Here is a 26,955-nt window from a genome sequence, read left to right as displayed (position 1 = left end):
AGAAATGGAAACCCCTCATGAGCCTCTTCTCCCACTTCTTTCTGCACATCTACACCCACTGGCAGCAGAATGATCCAATTAGTTAATCGGCACGTTCGTGTCGCAGGATTCACGGCTCAGACCCTTGGAAGAAAGGCGGTGTCACAGCAACGCTTCGTGCACATTGAAATCCTCACGTGCCAGTTTGAAGGCGAAACACGTAACACTGAATGAAGCAAGTGGCCAGAAAACAGACCAACAGCTATGCTTTGCTTTCAGGGTGAAGTGTCACGAGTACCACTTGGTAACACTGACCTACTTATCCCTACAAAAGGGCCGCACAAACAGCCAACAACTCCATCTCCTGGGCTGCTGCTGTACACAGCTCCTATAGCTCTAAAATCTCCCATGAAAATAAAGAATATAGCACGGGTGGGACCTTCCAAGACTGCTCCAGCTTTTGCAAAAATAATTGCTATTTTTACCACTGCGTTCTGTGAGGGCAAAGCTAGCATTTAGGAAATCCCACTCTGCACCTTTGCCTTCCAGCATCTTTTGTCCAGTATCTCACAAATGTTAAAAAGCTTCTCTGTAATCTTTCCAGGATGAGAGGGCAGACATATTTTTTTTTCAGGACGAAAGCTTTCAAATCCACAGGAGTGTTTCAAAAATGATCATTCACGCTCGCCAATCCAAACAAAAACCCACACGCAAGTACACGGGAATGCTAAAGAGAAACAGCCCGCGCAGCAAGCGGCATTACACAGACCGACAGCCCCGGCAGACCAGGCAACCTGCTGCTCCTCCAGCCAGAGCCGTCACTCGAGCAACACATACGTGGAGACAAAATAAAGTTGGGGGAAACAGCACAGTTGTTGATCGAGAGCAAAAGAGCCTAAGCCCATCCATTTGCCAACTCAGAAGCACCCTACAAGCAGGATGAACCTAAAGCACTGCAAAGTCTGACACCCCCTTCCCAGCACCTTGTGAGGTCTGAATTACAGCTTTATGTTGAGTCAAATTTTTACACGTGGCTTTCTTCTGAGTCACGTTCAGAAGTTCAGGATTAAAGTAGACTTTGCAAAGAGCAAAAGGCTAAATAACGTCATAATAACGAAGACTTCGCATTCAGAAGTTCAGGACTAAAGTAGACTTTGCAAAGAGCAAAAGGCTAAATAACTCCATAATAATGGAGAGCCAAGGAGACACTGATTAATTTGCAGGGCAGCAGTGACACACAAAGCTGAGAGGACCCACAACTTGACCCCTCCTCAGACTTGCCCAGCTAACCGCATCGTCAACCTCTTCCTAGAAACAGATCCTGCTGCCCAGCACCATTTATAAGCACAAGACTGGGAGCCCAGCAGGGTTCTCTTGTTTCATTTGCAAGCAAAGAACTTCAGAAAACTCTTTAAATAAAAGTTTCCTGAGCACCAGCCACGACTTCTGAATCAACAACACTTTGGTAGCAGATTCCTCCTCTATCCCAGCTGATGGTGTGATGTCTCTTTACTTGCCAAACACCTGCTCATCAGAAATGAAGCTTAGCGCTTTATAGCATGAAACAGACTTTGCAAACATATGAACTAACCATGCAAATGAACCATTTGTTCAGGCTTCACGCACAGCAGCCCATTTCTCGGCAGATCTGCCATTCAGACCGGCAGCGAGACACAGCCTTGGTGGCTCGTGGGGATCACTCCGAGCCGGGGAAGCACAACTGGAGCTCCGAGACCTTCCGTCAGTCACTCAGTCCTGGATCCGTCTATCTCCTGTCCCTCAGTGAGCTGTTCTGATTCATCCCAGAACCAAAGGCAGAGCCCTCATTAGGGAACAAGAGCACTACAGACAGCGCACGCATCTGAATAAACATTCAGGAGTTGACAGAGCCTCCATTCCCCCCAATCTCTTGAAGACCTGAGACTTTTATGATGTTTGGCATCTAGCGCTTCAATGTGCCACAAAGATGCGCAATGACAAGCAGCTGCATGCCATTAACACAAAGCATCACTGTCTTCAACAAAATGCCTCCGTTTCGTACAAAATGTCTTCTTTAATTTTGCACCATGCGCTTTATACAACACAGACTCTTCCAAAGCCTCTGCAGAATTTCCCTTGCATTGAAGGGAAATGTAACCTGGGAGACTTTACATGACCGAGACATTTGAGCAGAGGCAATTGTGTTAAGTATGGCAGGAACTGGATCAGCGTAGACTCAAACACAAGCTTCACCCTTGCTCAAACTGGGGACAACAAACCCAGATCCAGACTTCAGTCATACAAAGAAACTGTGATTCCCACTAAGTGTAACCTTTGTGCTTTGACTTCCATGCAACCTCTTCTTCTGATACAAATCATAACATCTCCACAGATGATCCACAGGGTCAGCTAAACAGAGAAAGCCGAACATCTGTACATAAAACCCATTGAAAACTATGCGCAGGTACTTCACCCCATGCAAAATTATCCCTTCCCACACATTTTTATGTCAACTCTAAAGAGTACTGATATAGAAGTAGTGCTGGCCACATTATGTGTACAACAGTTTGCTCCTTAAGTTATAATTTTTTCTTAAGTATGGGTGTAACAAGAAATGGATATACACAAAAGGCAACTCAAAGACATTTAGCTGACCTAAATAATGGTAATTTCCTGGTAATTTCACTGAACAGCTTTGGAATTTGCAATACCTCAAGCAATCAACACACTGGCCGCACAAAATAAAAGCTGGTGGCTTTAGCTTTACTGAGACATCCCTTCCACTGTGCAACTCTGAGAATCACGCAGCTGTTGCAAAGAACCACAAGACTGAGAAGTCTCCGATCTCCTTCTGATCTTATTTAGCTTCTAGAAGGAGGTGCTTCCAGACTGCAGAAACAGTGAAGAAGCACTAAAGAGAATAAAACCCAAGTGACTTGCTTTCATTGTATCACTCCAGAGAGTTCCATATCCTTTAAATGAGAAATCCCATCCAAGAAAGGTGCATATGAAAGTTGAAAGCACAGCATGCCTTATAGATCTGGATTCATAAGGAGGTTAAATTTTGTTCATAAAAGGGAACTGAAGACCCAGACTGAAATGGGAAATTCATATTAACAGTAGACAGGAGTAAAATACCCACTCTTACTACATTTTTATGTATTAGCCTCAGCTGTGTCTGGTTCTGCTAACACAAGATGTTTGACATGCCTCAAACAAGAATATCAAACACGTTTCAGTACTTGTCTTGGATTTCTCCTAAAAAAACCACAGAACAAACAAAGTTTTTGTAAAGTTCTCACCATGGTACGAAGAAATATAGCTAGTAAGGTATGATCTAAGGCAACATACTGCTTTCTAACTTCATTGCTCACCAAATGAAAGCAGCCTCCTTATCTCTCCTTCAAAACCTTAAGATCATGTGGGATTTCGGTTTTTAAATAATTTAATGGATTAAAATCATTTAGGTATAATTTAAGATAACATACGGCCCCCTGCCCCTTTCTTTTGGTGCCGATTTCAGCATTCTCCCAGCAATTGCACTGAGGGAGCCCAGACCCTTGGCTGGTGCAGACCATGGGTTTCCATGGGCCCTGCTTTTCCAGCCACCCTGAACTGCACACCCAGCCCTGGGCCACAGCCACCTCATGACCAGAACTTGCAGTTAAAACCTCTTGGTGAAGCAGTTTGGATTTCCTATGCTTTCATTTCACATTAAGGACCAGACACATTGGCAGGGGAGGGAATTAGGCACGATGATGCCAGTATTTCAGAGTAAAGGCCGGTCAGAGAAAGATCCTGTGTTGTGACAGGCAATAACACCAAAAATACAGAGCTTTAAGGCTGCAAACAAGACTACAGAACAACTTTCTAACAGAAAAAGACAAAGCAACACTTCCATAGTAAAGCCAGACATGAGAAACTAGAACAGGGACAATCCTGCCATGGGAAGAACAATTACTACTAAAAAGTTTAACGGTGACACTACTGTGCACTAGAGCAACACGAACAGAGATGACCCCAAGAACATGGTCCCCATGCACCATCCTGGAATAGAGTCCCTCACCTAAAGAGCTCCTACACAGAAGGAAAAACAAGTGGTTAAATGACAGGGACAAGAACTAAACCCAGGGGCCGTGCCTATAACAGTGAGTTAGACCATGCCAGAGCTGACCCAAACAGCCCCCGGGTAAGGGTCAGGAAATGGCACAGGCTGGGGACGATCCCCAAAGGTTGCTGGGACCAAGTTGTCCCAATTTAGAGGCTGGAAGTTTAACAGTGTGATCATGTCCAGGCTGTACCAAGTGGGCTGAGGTCAGGGAACAGGCCAGGAATGCCACAGCCTGACCAACAGTCCTAACCAGTGACATCCCAGTCCCCAGAGCTGCACCTTGACAGACTCCAGGGAAGTGCTTAGGGATGGATGTGGAGGGGACAGCGTGCAGACAGATTCTTCTGCAGGGGTAAATCTTCCACATACACATTACTGTTTTGAGCATCTGCTCACTTAATACTGAACAGGAATACGTGAACTCCCCGTAAGAGAGAATATGAAGTTCCTTCACATCCTCTCTCACGGGCAGCAACTGCTCTCTACAGGATTCAGCTGCTTGCCACACAGCAACCTGCACACTCTGATCCTATCATGAAGAGAAGAAAGAGCATTCACTGCAAAGGTCCCTGCCAACAGGCCACCACTGATGGCTAAAATGCACTTCATACAATAAAAGACTTGAGGAAATCTCTTTGAGCAGTTCTGGAGACACTTCAAGGATTCTCTGTGCTGCATGTTCCAGCATCACCACGAGACATCTCAGCTCCATGGGAACAAGTGCTCTTGGTCCTGAGAGCTTTGGGCTTCTAGCTGATAATTCCTATCCTCTTGCCTGAGGAAAATCCTTGACCTATGGGGCCAAAGAAGTTCCTGGCTTAAAAATAAAATCAATGAAGCTAATGCTTCTTTTCTTCCCCAAACTGCTCTAAAACCAACCCTGAAGGAACACTAGGAACCAGTGCACCACCCAGCCCCTTACCCACTGTTCTCAGCCTTCACCTTTCACAACGTTCCCAGTGCAGTGTTGGGTCTCCCTGCAGCCACCTACACCCTTCAGGAAATTCTGCCGACACCACGCTCTCCTGCCCTGGAGCAGGAGGCTTTCTAAGCACTGAAAAACAGCAGATCCAGGAGATCAAATCATTGCATGCATTTTTTAAGTGCTTGCAGATGAGCATGAGGTAAGAGGAGGGAGGAAGCACATGTTTCTGCATTCTTGCTGGGTTGGCTCTTGCTTTGCATCTCTTCCTGGCAAAAAGGGAATCGCTACACCAAAGTTGTGTTTATTAACTAAACAAAACTGAAAGAACATACATACTTAAAATTTAAAAAGCTGGTTAACAAACTAAATTATCAGGCTAATTAAGCCCCATCTACTAAACTCATTTAATTATTAGATAAAGGATAAATAATTCATTAATTTGGGACAGGATGAGTATAATTTTAATCCTCCTGACAAAAGAGCATTATCACAGTGTCAGTGACAACAGATAGCTGCATACAACAGCCAGGCAACTCACACAAGCGTCACATTTACTCACAGGCTGAAGTCAATGTCAGGACAGTAATTCCTGATGCCAATCAAAGCTGTCCATACAAATTACAGCCACGCAAGATCCCAGTCATCACAAACTAGGTAATCTGGTACAATTAAAACAAAGTAACATGATTCACATAGAAAGGATTACTATTCAAGATAAAATATACAAGGTCTAACATTAAGAGCATGTATAGGTACTTTTACAGAGAGAAATTTTATTTGATCTGTGGTGCTTGAGACAAATTGTAAAAATTGTAGGTCCCTTTCTCCAGCTCACACACTTACCTAACAGCCATCTGCTAGAGTTCAGATGAGTCTAAGTGTTCCCCTCCTAGCAGGAACTGGAGAATGAACAAGATTTTTTAAAGCCAATATGTACAAAAAGAACAGCAGCTTGAGATGAGGAAAATGGCTTAAATTTCATTTCTTCCAAGTACCTGCAAAAGCACCATTTCTCCCCTTCACTCAAAGATCTTAGCGCTTATTTTTTTATCTCCGTTTATTGACTTTACAAAGAAAACCAGCATTCGCCAGGAAGGACAAATTATGTGTGTAGATTCAAGAGGTTTAAAGAAGACTTGCTCTAAAATCTGAGAATTAAGTTCTAAGTAAGATTATTCAGCCTTTACTCTGTCCACAGTGGAAAAGCATTTTCCACAGGAACACAGATCCACGAGTTGCCCAAGCTTTCATTTTAGACTATTTTTCATTTTTGGAGCATTATTAAAACCTTTACCTTTCACAGAAACATGAATGTTTTCATTGTAGATTTCAGAAAAGGTACAAACAAAAATTGTAATTTTCTGAAAGTATCAAGGAAGCTTTTCTTATTTATCGCTCTGGAAAAGAAAAATTACTTGCTTTAAGATAAATTTAAAATGAATACTGCTCTGCTAGACTGAAAGCATCTGATTGCACAGAAAGGCAGATTTCACTTGATGATGTGGTGGATTTGCTGTGCAGAGAAATCTCCCCCCACACGAACGCGTGGTAAGCGATACAAACCACCTGGTGCCCAGCCAGCATGCCCACATCAAAGGCACAGAAATGGGGCATGAATAAAAGCAAGTCAAAACCCTTTGACAACAGCAAGAATTCCTAGGTCCTAACCCAGCTCTGACTTCACTACAGGGCCACTCAGTCAAAATTACTCTATTTTAACTAAAAGGGTATTAATCCAAGCCAATTAGATCAACCACACTAAACTTCTATTTACAGAAGTGACCTTCTTTCAAATTAGCTTAATTTGACTCTGGAACTAAATTAAGACAAACCTTCAGGCAAATTCCATTCCGTGTAAGAATTAAATTTCATAAACTTCAAACAATTGAAGAACCTAAGAAGTTGAATTCAGACTGGCTTGCATATCCATATGCAGATGAGCCATGAACCTCCCGGCGATTCTTCCAAACACCCCGTAGCAGTCTCAGCCCAACTTTCTGCTCCCAGACTGAGGTGTGATACTGCTCTTCTAGTCAATCATCATCTTTCTACCTCCCAGATGGCTGTATTTCCACAGAGCTGTGAACGTATAGCTGTCGAGGGCTTAGAGATCCTGGGAATGGAAAGCATTATATGATGCTTAAGGCTATTATAGTTGTGCGTTGAGTGCTACAGCCCAGGAGCCAGCTGTGAAGAAAAAAAAATCGAGATACAAAGCTCTTACAGAAAAGCTCAATAGGCGGTTTCTGTAAAAAAAAAAAAAAAAAAAATAAATGGGAGACTAGGGAGTTTGAAAATATTAAGGAATAACAAATTTGTTTTCCAAGTTCATTTTACGGTGTCGCCTCTGTTAAGTGAAAAAGACTGCTTAGAGGGTATGAATTGAATCAATCAGACCAGTTTAGGGAAAACATGACACAGCGGAGAGGGGGAATAACTCACCCAGTTTCAGAAACACAAGTCTGCTAGGAAAAGGGAAAAGGCCACTGGGGCAAGGCAGACAGCTAAAAGGTCAAACAGGAGGAATGGATTTCTGCCCAACTTTTAAAGCAAGAGATGACTAAATACCAGCTGAAGTTCCTGAGACATGGCTCACCAATTAAATACAGCCCAAAAGGAAAGGCCTACAGTGAGATAAACTAAACAAAATAGAGAGATGGGAAAAATACCTCCTCTCAAGTGCTGTAATTAAGGCATATGTAAGGAAAAATATCATGACAAACTTGCTTGTTGATCTCTTCTGCTCCAGGAACAGAAGACCCCCAGAGTGAAGAGTAGCTAAAATGCAGCTAAGAGAGGAACATGTGATGATGGCTCCCCATATTTAAGAGAGGAATTATCTGGCAATGATACACAAGGCTGTGCTTGAAATGACAGAATTACAATTTCAGAGATGTAATTTTGAGCTTTCTTCAGATGATGAAGCTCTACTGGAACATCAGAAAGTCCCCTAAGAGCAAGAGAAGGAGCCCCATTTTTCAGCAATAAAGCCACAAGATGATGCACAGTGGAGCAGCAGTTTGGTTCCCGGTCCAGGGGTATGGCTTCACAGCCTCCCTCGTGGCTCATCTCACTCAGCTTGTCCTTAGCCCTGAAGATTGTTACACCGAACGGCATGTAATCAGAGCTCAGGGTTACAGAAACAAACTCTGCATGTGCAATTTCTGTATTTGGCTTCATTTCCTCCTCCAAATCCCTCCTCAAAGCCATTTTCCCTTTACTGCCCCATCCAGGGATGTTGGTCATGAGCAACCAAGTCACCACAAAAGATGTGTGCATTGCCACAAATGCAGTCATCACATGAGAACGGCGGCTAGGAAGGAAAAAACAACCCTTCCAAAACAGACAGCAAAGCGAAACTATTTCCAAATGCCAGGCAATATCTCCTGACATTTCTCAAGAAAACGTACAGCTCTTTAGCAAAAAAGGTAAGGAGAAAACCTCCCCTGGCTGAGAGCAGCACTGGGACTATCCCACTCGGTGCACCACTTCCACAAAGGACACGCAACCAGGGGCAGCAGGAAAAGTGCTGCTGTAAGCTCAAATCTCAACAGTTGCATAAGAAGAGCAAATGATTATTAGGATGCTCATATGAGCTGATCTCTTGTTTTAATCAAATTTGTTAGTTAAGTCATCATTCACTCCAAGATTTCTCCATTCCCTCTTCAAGCACCAAAGCACAGGGAGGCAGTGGCGGATTGTATCTCAGCTAATGCTGTCCTCACCCAACAAATATTACACAGACTCCAGTAAGGAGTGAAGTGCATGTACCGTGCTAAGATTTATTATTTTGAAAACCATCAATGACACACTTGGCAGAATTCAGAATTCTCTTCTGAGGAAAAGAAAGTTGCTACATTTTATGTGGGAGTCAGACATCTCTACTCGCATAATGAAGTGCACAGTGACAAACACGGACACAAATCTTCATGAAGTCACACAACTCCCCCCACCCTTAGTGGGAACCAGGGATATTCATTTCAATTTGGAGCATCAAATCCCTCAAGCCAGAAGCACCAGCCAGAGAATAACCACATCTTGCCATGTACTCTACAATGTATGACTTGGAATTTAAAGGAGGGGAAAAGAAGTTATCGCAGAGCATTTTATTTCTCTGGCTCTTAAACCCTTGCCAATAATAAAAGAATATGTCACCAAGAACCAGCTCACTTTCTGATAGAGATGCACGTGGTGGGACAGACTTCAGCCCGTTCTCCCACAGCATTACTTCATCTGAAGGGCAAACAGGAGCAAGGGTTTAAGTGCTAAAGCAAACAGATCTAGTTTTAACACACAGGTTGATGAAAGCAGCCATACATAGTGACTCTTGAAGTAGTTTCTTTGTAGCCTACATTCCCACAGATAATTATGAGCTTAAATGCTCCAAGACTTCAAATGATATTTTGCACTTTCTTCAAGTTAAAAATTAAAATCTTACGCTTTATAAGTCAAGATTAATGAATCCTCACAAGAATAACAGTTCGGAGCCACAGTGATAGACTTGTGGGGGTGCTCTGGGGTACCCAGTTTTCCCTTGTCTCTGTGTCCTTCACAGGCTGCCTGTGCTCAGCCCACCTACAAACCCACCCAGCTCCGCTGCTGCCAAGATACGTTGGGATGGATGAAGACAGCATGACAGAGTGCAAAGACCCAGTCCCACAGCAAGTAACAACAACAAATGTATTTAGCAACAAAAGATATTCTTCCTTTTTTACATAGATATGCCAATAAACTTGTAGAAAGGCTGTACCTCAATCTGGGCTGAGCCCGTAACGATTTACTGAAAACTGTTAGGCTTAATATTCTCTTAAAGACTCTAAACAAACAAGCCTTCCTTTAAAACTAAATTCGAGTAATACCAACTTTTACAAAAAGGCTTTCACAAAGTACTGTGAGCAACAAAAATACCATTTGTGAGAAAAAAGACATAGGTCTTAACTCCCCAGATGCTGCGAGTGTGAACTCAGGGGAACCTGAGTCCAGGGAATGAGGAATTCATCTAGTATTTCACATCTACCTTAAAATGAAACGTGACAGTGTACAGGCCAACATGCCCCTCTGGAGTGACTAGGATTTAATCAATTATGACAATATTAAAAAAAAAAAAAAAAAAGAAATAAAGAAAGAAAGTGACACCATCACCCCCTCAAAGGGCATAGACCAAAAAAGGGGGGCAAGAGACAACATAACATGAGACAAATGGTTTGTGATGGAAAAGAGTGAGTTTTATTCTCTCCCCCAGATTTGGAGAGCATGCTATATTTTACATAGCAAGTGTGTGGGGAGAAGGAGTGGGGGGAAGAGAATATCAAAATCAAAACAAGTCACAAGGCATCAACAATCCCTTGATGACAGGAGAGTAGTTTTTGTTGGCACAGCTCACGACAGCTGGAGGAATAATTGCAAAGCTGAGCGAGAATGCCTAGAATATATTTTGCCTTTAGATTCTCAGATGAAAGATGCTATCCACAAGCACTTTGCAAACGTTAATTAAACCCACACAGCCCCTTTTGGCAGATCAAGAAGTATTTATCCTTATTTTGCAGAGGGGAATGAATATCTTGGGCATTTTTAACAAGACTTCTACTTGGGAAGTGCCCCATAGATATATACACCATTAAAAACACCAATTAACCTTTCCAGTCCAGCAGCCTTCTACAGTGCACAGCCAGGATAGAGTTGATGCCTCTTATTTCCCTTCGACTACTGCCCCAACAGAAATCCTGATTGCAGAAAAAGCGAGGCAGCTCTGGCCATGCAGGTCAGCAGAGGTGAATATGAGCACTACAAACAAGCTTTAAAGTAACACCATCCCTGTAGGAGTTGTAAATAATAATTCAACTGCTCTTCCTTTGGTTTTCCTCTCCAGATGTGATTCAGCCTTTCCATACCAACTTGGCTTCACGCTGTGAAACGTCTCCCCCATTTGAGAGCCGTTCCCTGCAGCATTGTTGCTCCCCCAAAACCACCTTATAAACACCCACCTTTGTAAAGCCATCGTTCAAGGAAACATCCCAGGCTCCAGGGCCACTTAACTACGTGCAGACCACATGCTGCCAGTTCAAGAGTCCCACTGCAGGTAGGGAAGAGCATGTCCTTATTACCCCAGCCATCTGCCTGCCGTAACACCAGCTCTCCTGCTGGAAGAAGAGAAATACTTCTAGCATCTCCCCCACGCCATGCTCCAATTAGGGACTTGAGTCCTCAGCTTTGGCTGAGTTCCTCCTTGCTGAGCCCGAGGCAAGCGCCTGCAATCCAGTAACAATCAGGTTTCATCCATCTTCCCTCTAATTAGACGTTATATCAGCACACATAAGTATTTCAAAGTAGCTTTATGCCCAGCCATCAACAGCTACTGCTATCATCCCAAACAAGCTTCCTATTCCATATATTGATATACATACACAACTCTCCAGTGTGATAAAATAAAACAGCATTAGTGTAAATTTAATCCAATATGCTGAGTTAAAGCAGGGAGAACCAGTGGAAATAAAAAGGAGCAGTGAAATATTTAACAGGAAAAGCAAGAGAGGCATTAAGTATTTGGGACACCTACACTGGCAGGGAAGTAGTACCCTTCCTTGTCTCCTGTAAAAAAAGAGTTTATCTTCAAAAGAAAACCAGTCAATTATTTGCTAAATTGACATGGAATATTTTGTATTTAAGAGGAGAAGGCTCAATTTGTTGGATCTACAAAGAATAGCTGAGAACACCTTCAAGGAGAGGAAGAATATGCACAAACACACACGTGAACTGAAAAGCTAAGATACACAATGGTGCCCTATGCTTGTGATCTTACCATGAAAATAAGCATATTTGGAGTTATTCCCTGTTAAAAAAAAACAACCTTGAGGCAGCTGATTAAGTGTATATTTCAGTTGAAAATACATTTAATGATGCAGTTGGAAAGGAAACCTAAAAGTGGAGCACATTCAAAGACTTAAGACACCAAAAGGCATAAAATCCACTAGTTTTCAAAAATCTCACCCCAACATATGTATAGCCTAGGAGAAACTTGGATAAGAACATAATAGTGTAAAATATGCAGTTTAAAACCTTGTTTCCATTCTAATTTCTTGTCTAACACATGCTTGACAAAGACCCCTTCTGCCTTACACTGCTGAACACAGGAGGTTCCCTGCAGAGAGGAAGACTGTTGTCCCCAGCTCTGCAGAGGTGAAGACTTGTCTCTTCCCCTACCAGTCAGGTGTTGAGGGATATCTGCTGCCCTGAAGCTGGACAAACACAGGTCCCTCGCTTGTGACAGCAAAAAGCAGATGTCTACACGCAGCTGAGCCCACTGCAGATGCCTGGGAAACACCAGTTCATCAGCAATCACAGGTCCACCAGTTTCACACACAGCAAGTGCACCGAGTTAAAGCATTCTTCGGCCTAAAGGAACTATCAAGGAAGTAAGTTTGAGGATACAAACTGCCATTCAGATCATCTAGTCTCATGCTCTAGACTATTTTACTCAAATTCAGCGTAATTCAGGGTATGTTCTCCTACAACAGCAGAAGTGAGGACTTTTTCAAATTGTCCATCACACCTCTAGCTGCTCTCTGCCCCCACTTCACTGCCCAGCTGGGCCAGCCTGTCTGGCTTAAGACTCCACCTCTTGGTGTGGCCATTTTATTCAGATAGTCCACCAGAAATGCTGTTGGACCATGTTCCTTCTGGAGAGCTCAGATACCCAACAGCATACACTACTTACACAAACACAGCATTAACTATAGTTTTAGATATGTATAATTTATATTCCATTTATGTTTTACTGTAACACCGTGCCCCACAGGGCACAGCACAGGTTTCACCACCATCTGGCCACCGTGCTCAGCAAATCAGGAGACTGTCCGGGCTGCAAGCAGCATTCAGACCAAATGAAGAAGACAGAAAGCTTTCCTTAGACTAATCCAGTGCCTCAACTGGCTTTCCTGGGAGCTTGTGTGGTCACAGCAACATTCCATAGGAGCTACAAGGTATGGCTTCTAAAACCAGGCTGCCCTACACCGCAGCATACCGGGGCCACCACTGATAAGGCAGCTTTGTCACTGCCCCACACAGGTGGCCACCATTTTCTCTTTGCAAATCCAAGACAGAAGCAGCTCCAAAGACCCAGGAAAACCTGAAACAGCCAGGGAACCAGGTAGCTGGTTGTGCAATTCCAGTATTACATGTGCTGTTGCAATCTGGCACAGCCAGAAGACATCAGAATCATCTGGGGTAGAGCCAGCAGATGCTTGCTGCTGTATTTAGTTACCCGCTCTGCGACCCATTGCAGGGAGACAGGACCCACAAGGAACCCCAATGGCTCCACCCAGCCCCACGTGCCAGATCCAGTCTGGGCTCTTTCCGTGCAGGTGCCTGCTTCCTTTGCCATCCATCTCGGAGCTGCTTCTCCAACCTGCTCACTCAGGAGGGTGGTAATACAGGGGTTAAAGTAATGCATCTCAACTGCACGCATTAGTTTTTAGTGATAGATAGAGTCAACGCTTTTTGGCTCGAAATCTCATCTATGCCCTTGGCTTCTAGTTAAATTAAGATTCCACACAGTGAGGTAGATATTGAGACATTATTAAAGGTGTCCATTGTATTCCGAGCAATTCCTGCAGAAATATGTGTTTGTGGTACACTTCATCTTGACGACAACTCCGAAGCACGGCAATTCCAGATGAGAAATGTTGCTGTGTTTTAACGCACACTGTGATGTGAGGCAGCTGCGCTGACCTTCCCTGGCTGTCCTTCTGGGGTCCTTCTTAAATATTTGTAGTTTTTAGCCTGGTTTTGGACTTCTGTTGCCCTTTGAGGACACAGAGCAGAGCAGTGCCCTCCAACACAGCACACATCTGTACAGTGCAGCAGCAGCTGACTGGTCCCAGCTGAGAGGTGGCATTAACCGATGACCCGATGCCTGTACCCAGCACAGGGAGAGGATGGGAGCCCTGGGATCATCGAGGTAACTTGGGGCAATTCTTCCCCCAGGGATGGCAGAGGCTGAAAGCCTGTAGGAGATCAGGGAGGCCCCGAATTCGCAGCCCCACACCAACCTGTCAATGCGCAGGGGGCTTTGGCATCTCAGCAGCCCTCTTCTGAACTTCTAGGAGAGATCTGAGGTTCAGCACTACAGGCTGCAAGGGGGTATCCTTCTGCCTGCGTAGGCAAGGGGCAGGGGCCAAGCCTTGTTATTTTGTTCTTTACGATAAGAGACAGAGCACATTTTTGGCCTTCCCACGCAGATCCATAGTTGTATGACTGCCAACTCTTTATCGCTTCCCATTTAACTTTTTTGTTTGTTTTAAACTTTGCCCAAGGTTACATTCAATAAAAGATTTCTCCCTCAAAATACAGCAGTAAAAATACTATCACATTAACATCTGAAAATTGCCTTAAAATCCTTCATGGAAGTATACGCTTTTCAGAAAAGAGCCCCAACGCAGCAGAAGAGCAGCAAATTTTTGCACCACGTCCCTTTGCAGGTGAAGCATTTTACAGAGGCCACCTTGCAGATTGTTCTTGTGACTTTCAACAGAGCAATAACCCCTCCACGCGTGCTCACCCTCTCCTGCCCTCAGGGGAGACAGACACCATGCACACAACTCTATCATCCAAAGCAAGCATTACTCAGTGGCCTTGAATCTTGATAGTGAGTATAAATAAGCATGGGACAGCTTGGGACCTCCTACATCAAGTACAAGCTGCTACAGTCAGCGACTCAAATCCCTCTCTGAAAAGCATCACAATGTTTTAGAAAGAGCCCACCCAGCTGTTGAACTCACCCCCTTTTTTTCCACCCAAACTCTGGTTTTCAAGCTGCATATCTCATGACTAAAAGCTGCCTTCTGACTCTCAGGGGCTGCTTATTTGTGGCCTTATAGTATTTCCTTTTTGGAGATCAATAGTGTCCTTTAAATTAAAGGAATTTTTTTCCCCCCTGTATGGTATCATTTGTCTATTTACAGGGAGATAGTAAGCGTTCTGCTGCTCTTCAGCACCCCAAGCACACTTCTGTTATCACCCTGCAGCTGCTGAGATGCCCGACAGGGTCCCTTCTGCAGCTCCCGTGTCCAGCAAACATTCCACACTTCAGAGGAGTAGCCGGATCATCCTTCCCTGAGTCTAATGACTCTGGAAAGATCCCTGGGGAGGGAGTGCTTTACTGCCAACAAGCTCCATTAAGTAGCCAACACCATCCAGCAAGAAACAGCAAAACATTTATTTTTTTTATTTAATTAGGTTTTTTTGAAGCTGGCTGTGACACACTGAACATCACGGAGCATATGCTGTATAAATGAACTGCCCATAATTCTCCACACTTATTTTGGTGGCTCTAAACAAAAAGCAGCTATTTCCAGGAAAAGTAACCTAACTCAGGATAACGAAGTAATATGAACGCACTGCTTCTACGCTGGTTGCCCCACACATCACTTATCACAGGGGAGAAAGCAGAACAACTGCAAATACCTTTCAAATACTGACACGCGCTACTGGCACGAGAGACTTCCCTTAGGATGTGGTTTCGCACTGTCGCTCAGCAGCTCTAACTGCCTGTTGCTGCCGAAAAAGAGAGAGATCTCGTCCCCAGCTTCCAAGCCTGGATCCACAGTGAGCTGAATCAGGGAGTTAAGGTGGAAGAAAACTATCTGTACCGAGAAGGACGGAATCAGATACATATCAGCACAAAAAGATCAGTGGGAGCACAACGCTGGGAGTAAAACCTTTCCTTGCAGCACCAGCTTGACATTATATCAGTTCAGCTATAATGCACAGCCACACTCTAAATTTAGATAGCTTTATAACTATAAAGCTGCATCTCACATCCATTATTCCTCTCCGAACACAAGAATGAGCCATTCTATTAAAAATGCTTTTATATCACCGTAGCGCTCTCCACTCTCCAGGAGCACACATCAATTGCTGATAAAGTGGTTCAACTTTTAAATGTAGACAAAAAGTGAGACAAAGCTAATGGTGGTGAAGGACAGGTTGCCCAGGGAGGGAAATGATCATAGGTTTAGGAGAAAAGGGGGGGAAAAAAAACCCTACAGACCATTTACCGGTGCTTGGGTCACTGCTCATTAATGCTCCAAAGAGAATCACTTCATGTTATAAACTGTGCTGCTCTTGGCTTACTCCCTTATTTTCCATCCCAGACAGCATCCAGTTCCCTTTCACAAACACAATCTAATGGGAACAGTTACTCGGAATAAAATGAACAGAATAAAAACTGGGGGCCTTCACCTGAGCAAGAAAAACCATCAAGGAGACCCAGCAACAGCATCAGGTTTCACCACTCACTTCTTTAAGTCACTCACTGCATTTCCACCTTCTCCAGGAAAGGGAAAACCTCTCAGAAAATAAACTGGGCTGTGCAGGCAGAAGACATGGTTGTTTTCTCCTGTTGATATTTCTAAGGACAACCCTGTTGATTTGGGATTTGCAACAGACTTTTTAAAAGCTTTCCCATTCAGGATGTGCTCCATTTTAAGAAGTTTCTGGAGAGAGTGATCTGTGTTCAAAGCAGACACGCAAAACATTTAATTTTGGCTATTAGGCAAAGTTCAGTATTCAACAGCAAGTAGCCAATTTCTGTCCCAATACTTTTTTCTTTCTAATTATGGCTTGGAAAAAGTGCAGTTATAACACACACTTCAAGTATTTAAGATTTTTTTACTGTACTGAAATAAAATCAAACATCAGACAGTAATATACCAATGATATCTCCCATGAGGGCTGGGCAAGGGTGAGATCACTTCTCTCAAGCACTTTCTAATCTTCTGCTAGTATCACTGATAAAATAAACTAGTAATAATTCTTAAAAAGTGCTTTAGTTTAAAGGTTAAAGGTTGAAAGAATCCACAACTTGCTGAGAGAGAACAACAAAACCCAACTTCAATCAGAATGGCTAAAACATCCAATTTCAGCCCAAATATTTTGTCAATTTTCCCCTCCCCTTCCTGCAAAAGATCCAAATCCATGAACTGTGCAGTTACAGCCCCACAGACAGCAGCAGACTGACACTTCATCTCACTCTTACAGTAAGATCTCAGAGGCAAAAAGCATATAGAAACAAAGACACACTTGACTAGCGAACTCAAGAGTATCAGTATAAATTAGTTCCCGAGAGACCTAACGAAGGTTTCCTTTCCTCCTCAAAGGCATCAGCTCTGTGATGCCTCACGGTGAGCACTCTAGAAAGAATTAAAAAGGACACTAAATCTGTCCACAGGGAAAGGCAGCAGCCGGATCAGCAGGATGAAGCAGAGGATCCAGGTGGCCCCACACAAAAGACAGGAGAGGAAAGGGAAGAAGAGCACCCTCCTTTCCTCAGGGGCAGTTTCAGTGCAGCAATGCACTCACCTTGCACCCGTCCCGTCTTAAACCTCTCTTCTGAAACCACTTTCCATAGGAACTGCCTTATAAGACCTGAACTACAGCACGTAAGATCTACAGTGCCCAGAGCAGCAGCCAGCACTGGACACTCCTACAGAGTGTTGAAGCACTGTGCCATGCCTCTGAACTCCTTCCAGATCCAGACCGACTCAGCACCAGCTTTCAAAATCTTCCTCTTTTTTCAACAGTGTAAAACAATATGAAAAACAATAATCTGATTCTTCATAGATTACTAACCAAGATTCAGGTCATTGGGTAAGTTTTTCTGCCACGCTGTAACGCACGTCCAGGCTGGAGCCTGCTCACAGAGGCAAATGTGAAATCAGTTCTGCCCAGGAGTCTGCCCAGTGAGGGAAGCTGCACCCCTTGCTCACCACTCTGGACCAAGATTTCCTCTTCTAAAATTTTAAGCATCATTCACACAGTGAGATGCCCATGACTTACACATTAGCCTTTCTGCTGCCTGCGGGAGGCACAAATCTTGGCTTGCTTTTAGCTCTTGTGTCACTTTAGAGCTGGTAACAAAGGTCTGTAAGAAAAAAAAGTGTCCTCTGGTCATCAGCATCACTGGCTAAACACCCAGACAGCAGCAGGTCTGAGACTCACCAAGCACAGGAAGCACGTGACAAAAACATTTCCAGAAGTGAAAAATTTAATAACCTTGTTATTATTTTCGGAAAAATAACAACACTGATTCCCACTCTTCCTTTGATTTGCAACAGGAGGAGGAAGGAGTGTGAAGGAGGGAGAAACAAGTTGTTTAAACAACAACAGCTGTTACATCAATACCGGCATAATGGAGTCGCGAGCATCCTGTTCTTGTCAGAGCAGTCGCTGTTTAAGTAAGAGCTCTGCTTTTTGAAGAGGACTTTATAACCTCAAACACGAATGTTCAGCTATATTTTCTTCCTAATCAGAAGTCAATTATCCTGCTGAGTGATGACAGAACAATTCCACAAAGTAAATCCTTTTCATATCAGGGCCTTCCGTGATCAAATTGCACTGGAAACTTCCTTGCTCACACAAAAGCAAGGAGGATTTCACTTGGGTTTCCCACAATTGTTCCCAGGGGCCTCTCTCCAAACTACCACGTGAACCTTCAGTGTAGAAAAAGCTTCATCTGACAATGTGAGCTAATGAGCTTTTATCCAAACTGAAGTTTCACTAGTCAATCCTTTATCAAGTCTGAGGCTATCTAGAAAGTGTTTATGTCCAGCTGTCTATAGATTTTACTCACAGAAGCAAATCAGTGCTACTGGCAATCACTGTTCCCTACTTCCTAATCATTACTGTAGTAATGCAAACCTCCTGAAGAGTCCTTTAATACTTTAACCATTTTGAAATAGCTTTATTATAGTAAATAATTACTGCAACATTTTCATTTCACAAGTAAGTTTTAATCTGTTCTTAGGCTTTGTACCCTGGAGTATGCTCGTCTCCAACACCATTCCCTTCCTAGGTGCCAAAATGCAGATATACTTGAATTTTTTCCAATGGAGTGGGCTCCCAGTACCCACTTTTGGATAAATGAATGATATTGCACTCATGAGAAATCAAGAGAAGCCAGAAGTTCTTAAATCAAAACGAAATCTGGATAGTCCCCAGGGTTACCAACCGCATTTTTACAACAGAACCTTTTAATGAGCACAAACGCTCAAGGCCTCTGCTTCACAAATTATCCAGAAGCTGACGTGTCCCACAACACGGAGCCCTCTTACCCCTGGCTGGCACAGACACGCTCCAAGGGAGCAGAAGCACCTTCTGAACCATCACACGTCGCAGCTACAGTACCTGGGGCGCTCGATGGAAGAAAACGGAGCAGAGCAAAGCGAAGGAACCCTCAGGCCAGATTCAAGGAAGCTTCTCCGACTACCAGGAGGCATTCCACTGCAGACTCAACTCCTTGGCCTCCGTTCAGCTCCCACACTGATCTATCATCCACACATATCCACATTTGCCAAAAGGATGCTACAGTTTGAATTTGAACTCATTTGCCTGGCCAGGACACAGGTTACAGCCAAGGTATCATCTGTTTTGCAGACATGTCATCCCAGACATGTCATCCCATAGTTCTCCAGGCTGGCATGTTCCAATCCTACTTCCAACTTATTCTGTAAATAGCTCTCAGAAACCACCCCAGCAGAATACCTGGCATACAGGGGACATGGTTTCTGATCAGCTGCTCTTATCTCTAGAGCGGAGAGCACATCTTCACTGAGAGGTCCCCACAAATCATGCTTGTAGATAAGTATGAAGAAAAGGCTGCCAGAAAATGGTCCCTCACAGCAAACGTGAAGAGGCTGATGATCCTCTACCTCAACATAAAAATTGTAGCTACAGGCTCAGTAACTCTGCCTATTTATCTCTGCTGCTTCAAAAGTGTCAGTAAATGTTTATCCCTGCTTCAAAAGAAGCCCCGCATGACACTTCTGAACATGAATGGTCAGATTCTCCCCCCTGTTTTTTTGGATAGGGGCACAAGACAGAGGAGCAGAAAGAAACCGTCTAGTGCCTCATCCCTGTAGCAGAGACAGCATGAAAAATATTTCTGGGAATCAGCTCAGATACCCTCCCAGGAGCAGTTCAGGAGTGAACCCAGGAAACAGTCTGAAGAAGAGCAGCAGGGAAGCTGGAGCCCCAGTCCAACAGGCGATAGCTGAGCTTCGTCATTTAATACTGAAAAAAAATAGCAACACCAAGAGAATAAGAGGGATGGAGGGTTGCAGACCTGCATTAACCCATTACAGAGGATCTTGCATGCAACCTGATGCAACCTCACTTGAGCTCTCCTCCTCTAACCTGCCACCTGATTTGAGAACTGTAAGCAGAAAAGAAATAAATACACAAACAGTGATTTATTCTACCTAAATATGAACCAGTTGCTGGAGGGGAAAGGAGGAAAACAGAAACCGAACTGATATTACAGGCTTAGCAAGCAGGAGCACTTCAGCACATACTGCCAGCTTTGTAATTCTGCCACAAAGGCAGCCTGTTACAGCTCTACCATTACAGCATTGTCCCACGCAGCCTCAAGTCTCAATTTCAATGGCTGTTTTAAATGAAAAAGTCCCCTGGGTGATGGCGCTGGTTGGAGTCTTGGAGCTCCCCATTTATAGCACAGCACTTCCTCAGCGTCACTGGATCCCAGCAGGGATCCCAGCAAGGTCTTCAAACTTTTCATTGCTCCAAGCTAAGACAGGAGGTTTCCTCTACATGGAGTCTCTCCACCACAAGAGATTTTCCTGGGCAGAGCAAAAATCCAACACACAACTCAACATTTTACAAGCCTTTTCCATGCTGGCTATATTATTCAGTTAACGTACTAAAAAAAAAAAAAGATATATATATATATATTTATTTTATACATATATTTATATATATATATAAAAATAGATGCAGTGTTCCAGTACTGTCCAGGAAGAACTGATCCCTCTTTCAGAGGGATCGATGTCTGGCACATTTACACCCTCCAAGGACTGCCCAGCCAAAAATAGCGCTGAAACCAACAAGAGAAACAGCCAATTTGGCTGTTCTTATCCCAACTCGATTAAAAATGACTCTCAATTTACTATCTTACTAAACTACATCTGAAATTGTTACAGTCGGCTGTGTGTGTGCTGGCAAGCGAGCTGTGTGCAACTTCACGTAAGCACAAGTAAAAAGAATGAGAAAGAACCATAAATATACATTTTATATATATATATATATGAAGGAGGCATGGAAAGAATAAAAAAATTCTCCTGCCAACAGTCCTTCCATTCGAACAAGCAGGGTCTGGGACATGCTGGGTACTGACAGACCCCAGATCAACCTATGATTTCTGCATGTATTTCTCTCTCCTCTCCTCCTCGTGCCATACATGTCCCCTACCCAGGGGGACTCCGCAGCATGGAGTCAGGACTGTGTGAGGCAGCTCAGAGCCCAGGGTGACACATCTTGGCAAGCCAGGTGAGGCATTATATTACCAGTATCTTGACAAATGTACAATAACTTCATTGCACACATTTGTTGACATATTTTCTTGGATGCAGCAGCAACACTGGCTGCTTCAGGAGAAAATTGCTATGAGGACTTGATCTGCACACACCTCCAGGTGTGATGTACAACACGGTGATACCGTGGTCCGGTGCAGGACTTTTGGCACAGTCCTGGTATGGCAGAAATGGTCAACATACCAACCATCCTTTGGTTTTAAAAGTGGAAAAGAAGCACTCAGGAAGGTGGCAGAGAGAAAAAAGGAAGAAAAAAGCCCAGTGGCAGGAATAGCTGTGAAGCTGGGAGGCCTGGGGAAGGATGCCCCAGGACTCAGAAATAAAGCCTCAACACAGGACAAAAACTTCTCTGGATGATCCATGGAGCTCTGACTCAGCCCTGAAGATGAGGAAAACACTCAAGTGCTCCTTAGCTGAACCAAGGCCCAGGTTTCCCAGGCTGCCCACAGGGCAGGACTTTAACCACCCTTGTAGGAGCCGTGATTCATCTCACGGCAGCACAAAAGCCACAGATATGAGTCAGGGCAGATATACAAAGCCACAAACTTGTCACAGCCCCAGGCATGTCAGTCTGCAGACCATCACTGCAGACCTGTGACTACAACCCTGGATGTTAAGATTTTAATCACGTTGTATTCTGGTTCTACCTTTTGGAAGCCACAGCTGTAATAAAATAAATACCACTTACGCAAAGCACAGGCGACGGAGGGGCATGCCTTTCCCTTGCAGAACCAGTACCTGTTTGATGGCACTGATTTATATTTATCTAAATAAGACTAATTCTCTATTTTGATATCATTTCCCTTCTTAACCACTGGAGAGGGGGAGAACGTTTAACATCCAGATTGTTTCTTGTCCCAGTTTAGAAGATGCAGTACACACCAGCAGCCATTTAGTTTCACGAAATTGCCGCAGGACACAAAGATACATCTCATATCCTGGCTGACAGCTTTAGCACAAAGCCACACAACGTCTGCCAGGGCTCCTTGTTAAATACTATATTGTTCTAGTGACTCAGTGCACTGGAATGTATCAGGTTTATTCATAGCTTTTCTGATAGAGTCTTTAGATTAGACACATAAACTTCTGCTCTTTAGAAAAGAAATAAGTCTGTGGCTTATTATTATGTGGAGCATACAAAATTCTTAGGGGTTTTTTTCTGGGGTTATAAATACGGAGAACTGAAACAAAAGGACAGGCCCTCAGAAACCTAATGGTTCTTTTAAGCTTCTATTAAGTAGGACTGTAAGAACGTTTGAGAGGAGAAAAAAAGACCCAGATGTGCACCATTAGCAAAAGTTACATCAAAAGGAAAGAGGACAGAAGCACAGTGAAGATGGCTGAAGACATGGAGCATCTTTTCTGTAAGGATAGTTGAAGTAATCAGGACATTTTAGTCTGGAAAAGAGACCTCTGACAGGGGACACAGTAGGGATCTACAGAACCCAAACCACTGTGGAACTGGCAAATATGCAAACAATTCCCTGAACAGGAACTTATTACAGTAATTTTCTTGGCAGCACGTTCAGTTACCAAAAGGAGCTAGTTCAGTACACAAAGTTAAGAGTTAAACTTTGAAACGCGTGGTAGCAGGCCAGAGGCCAGAAGCACATGTGGGTTCAAATAAGAGCTAAATAAATTGACATGAGATGAAGGCCATTTCTACCAGCCACTGCTGGAGACCAGACAGACCTCTGGCCTCCCACAGCTCAGGTGTTTGCCGTGTTCTGAGTTCTTAACTAAGCAGGCAAGAGCCTGTGGCATCTTCTGATAAGAACAGCAGCACGAAGCAGGAATTCATCTCCCCTCTGCCCAGTGCTCCTTAGGAGGACTGCAGGCAGGAGGTACAGGCAGCACAAATCCTCCCTGCAATACCAAACCACCGGCTCTCTCTTAGCTTTCTTAATTGCAGTTGTGAGCAGAAAAAGACCACAGCAGCATGTACACAGCTAAGCCCAGTGCTTGCACAGAAAGCATCAGACCTACGCTCACATTCATACAGATGATGCCACATCCTCGTAGGAGAGGACCTGCAATACAACCTGCTGCAATACTTCACTTTGCTGCCAAGTCAGGAAGCCTCAGGTGATGCCTGAAGATGAGTCTCCTGAAAAAATTCTTATATTCCAGCCACAGTCCCGTTATTTAGATATTTAGCGCCACAGAGACAGTCTTGCATAAGAATGACTTGTTAAGGAGTCCCTTGAAACAGGTTATTTTCCTATTCTGTTCCATGGCAATCACAGACTGTGTTTCTAGCATCTCTTCTGTTCTCTGCCAAGAATAGTCCTTCGCTCAGCTATCTCCTACTGACCTAAATTCATACATACTGTCTTCCTGCTTTAACCAGTCTTCTGCCCTACAAAAGGGACTCCAAACCCCAAATCCTTATCTCCTATACTCACTCCTCCAGCCATCAAGCCCACAAATGCTTAACAGCTTCTGAAGGTCACTGCTGTGCCTACTACACACAACACCAGACGTAATAAATGTTCTGCAGGCCAAATTATGCCCCCGGGGAAGCCTACGCAGTCCTGTGGCCTTCTGCAGATTGCACAGCTGTCAGGCTGCAACTTACTATGTTCTACTTAAGATATGCAAGGAGAAAGAGAATTCAATGGTATCGACTTATTTTAGCTACTGAAGTCAGCAGATCTGACTCTAAACACACATTGGGATTAGATCTGTCGATTAAGACCATGGCACGATGGCACCGTTGGTCAATAACGGCATCATTTGTTCTTCATATGACCTCTCTGCTACTTCCAGTTTTATTATTCACCATTGCCTTTGTTACAGTAGCTACGTACCAGCTGAGAAGAGAGTCCCCACTGTGTTTGGCACGTAGCAAAAATAGGGTAAAAAGGCTACTCTGAATCCAGAAGTATGACAAGCTGAATCAATGCTGATAGTAAGTACGAATAGAACATCTGAACCAAGGACATCCTGTATGTCATGCTCTACAGGATACAGGAGGAGAAGTTAAGCAGCCATAAGAAACCACAAATAAGTAAGCCTCTTTTCCTCTTCTTGCACAGAAGCACAAGAATTCTCTGTTCCCAGGATGTATTTAAACCAACCTGCTGACACACTCCGCTCTCAAAGTGTTATTATTTCGTCCTTGTCTTTCATTAACGAACACCCTCAGTTTTAAAATTCATCATCCCATGTTATCCTTAGGGGAGCCGCCCGCTAGGACTGTTACAACAAACTTAATTGTGCAGTGGTCTCAGTCAGTCCTGCAGCTCCCACACTCACCTGCTGTGTCCGTGCCTGCATTTTACACCCAGAAGTAGAGTGTCCTCCCAGCGTGCAAATGCCTCCAGTAGGCAGTTAACTATTTCAGTCTGGCTGTGCCACTGCACCAGATGGGCCAAGATGTTCCAATTAACCAGTACTTACTAGCTGAAGTCCCTCACAGTAGCAGGTTTAAAAATATTTGTAGACACCTCGAAGCATGGGCTCGTTATTACAGCCCATTAACATGCATGCGAGATATTTTAATGTGTAAAAATTCCCCATGAAGTAACAATTTTCTCCTTCACTTACAGAGTAAACCTGCCATCCTTACCATGAACTAGGCGACACTTTGCAGTTCTTTTTTCTTACCCTTTCCAGCCCACAAGTCAAGCCAAGCCTCATTTGCCTGATTTCACAGCACGCCTTTGTGAGTAACCCCTACGTGTGCCGTGGCAGGTCACTCACCCGCCTTCCTCCCCAAGTTCAACACCTCTGAAGGCTGGAATAGAGAAGCTGAACCTTTGCTCTCCTGACCCTAGAGCCTCCTCTGCTCCGCAGCACAGGAAGCCACACATGACACATTGCTAGATTATGTGGCAACACCTTTAGTGTCGATTCCCCACAGCCTTGAGCAGGTACAAGACATAACTGCCTCAGTTCTCTGCTCTGCTGAAACGTGCACATGACCGGGAGACGAATAAAATTTACCGCTTCTCCCAAAACAAGAGTTAAGCCAAGGAAGCTTGTATTTCTAGGACAACGTTGTCCAAGCATGCAGGCTTAGTGCTGCTCCTCAGTGAAATCAGTTTTAAGCCAAAATTAGGCACTACAGAAAATCTTATTCTTGAAATATTAAAGTACTCACTGTACAAGGTGATCAAGTGGAAAACTGGAATCTGTCCCTCTTCTGTATCCAAGTCTCTACTCATCTGTCCGGAGCCTATTAGAGAAGAAAAAAGTTTGTAAATATAGACAAAGTGACCAAAAGGTTAAAAAAAAAAAAGTAGTAGGCCAGCTAAGCAATGCAAAAACAGAAAAAACAGACACAAACACCCCCAAACACTAAGGTCAAAAACTGGAAGAGCTTTCAAAGCTCACAGCAAGGTGTCTCAAGCAAATACTGTGATGTTTGAAAACAACTCTGCCACCAGCTGCCTCTGGAGGTTCTCAAGAAGGTCAGATCTGATCCAACCCAAGAACAAAGCAAGGTATTTATAAGGGAGTAGCAGCAACAGCTACACAAAACCAGTTACTACAGAGACAGTGAATCACAGCTCTGTGACACATGCTGATCACCAATGCACCATTACACACGTGGTCAAGATCATTACACAGGAAAACAGACTTTTTTCCTCACTGGCCACAAAAGTTATTTTATCAAGACACAGATGGGCTGTGGTCTTGAGTGCAAAGAAGTTCCTTTAATAGATTTGTTGTTTCAGCACACTTTATCCCCTTAATAAGGAGCCACTGAACTTCTGCTTAAACCCATTTTGATTAAGCAAAAGATTACCCATAGAACTGCACTGGGATGCAGACAAAAGGAAAACCCGTTGCTAGACATACATGTTAGTATACATCACACACAGACCAATTATGCTTCGGGGAGACATTAAATCCCCATTCAATTAATAGACACCTCGCCTAAGATGAGCATTAAATAATTCCCTACAACGTAGTGAGGCAACTGGCCACTTCAGTAAATTGGAATAACTCCACATCTCCCTGCCAACAAAATCCCAATCAAAACTTGCCTTTAAAACAACAAGAGGTCAGTAAGGAGGGGTGGGAGGCAGGTATATTACTACTGCACTGCTATTGTATGCTTATATTAAAGACTCCTCATCAGAAAATTAAATGAAATGGATGCCTTTCATGTTTATCAATAACAGAGCTAATGGTTTTTATGTAAATGCCATTACTTTCAGCCAGATCTGTGAGAGATTCGAGCCATACAGCCCCATCTCCCCTTGCAAGCGACTCCCCTTCAGGCAGCCAATCTAAATGCAAATTATAATCAAATGGCAAAAGCAAGTTTTCTGGATGATACTGAAAAAGTGAAACTAGGGACAAACCATACATATTTGAGAACAACCCTCCTCTTCTGGAAAGACTTGCTGATCTCATATTGCTTCTTCATCCTGAACATACATAAAAATTAAAAGTATAACTTGGTTCTCATTTACAGTCACATTTTTTACCTATACTGCAAAAAGAGTATCATCTTCTGCCATTTGATTGCCCTCGGTGTTAAAACAAGGGCAAAAAATGTTCCTCTACCAAGCTAGAGAGAGAAGATCTCAGAGATGTTTCACCCACAACGGGAGCATCCCATCAGC

At 43.7% G+C, this 26,955-nt stretch overlaps 1 protein-coding gene across 5 annotated transcripts in view; it reads right to left on the bottom strand.

Moving 5' to 3' along the window:
• The window catches only part of EXTL3 (exostosin like glycosyltransferase 3), a 157,447-nt gene that overhangs the window by 82,488 nt on the left and 48,004 nt on the right, over positions 1-26,955 (bottom strand). For all 5 annotated transcript variants that reach the window (XM_074895439.1, XM_074895438.1, XM_074895435.1 and 2 more), the window contains exon 2: positions 25,482-25,556. The gene's annotated coding sequence lies outside the window, so the exon portion shown is untranslated. The remainder of the gene's footprint in view (positions 1-25,481; positions 25,557-26,955) is intronic.

This window comes from Athene noctua, chromosome 1 (genome assembly GCF_965140245.1).
Source record: "Athene noctua chromosome 1, bAthNoc1.hap1.1, whole genome shotgun sequence".
In the NCBI taxonomy this organism is placed as follows: Eukaryota; Metazoa; Chordata; class Aves; order Strigiformes; family Strigidae; genus Athene; species Athene noctua.
This window is presented reverse-complemented; position numbering and strand designations above follow the sequence as displayed.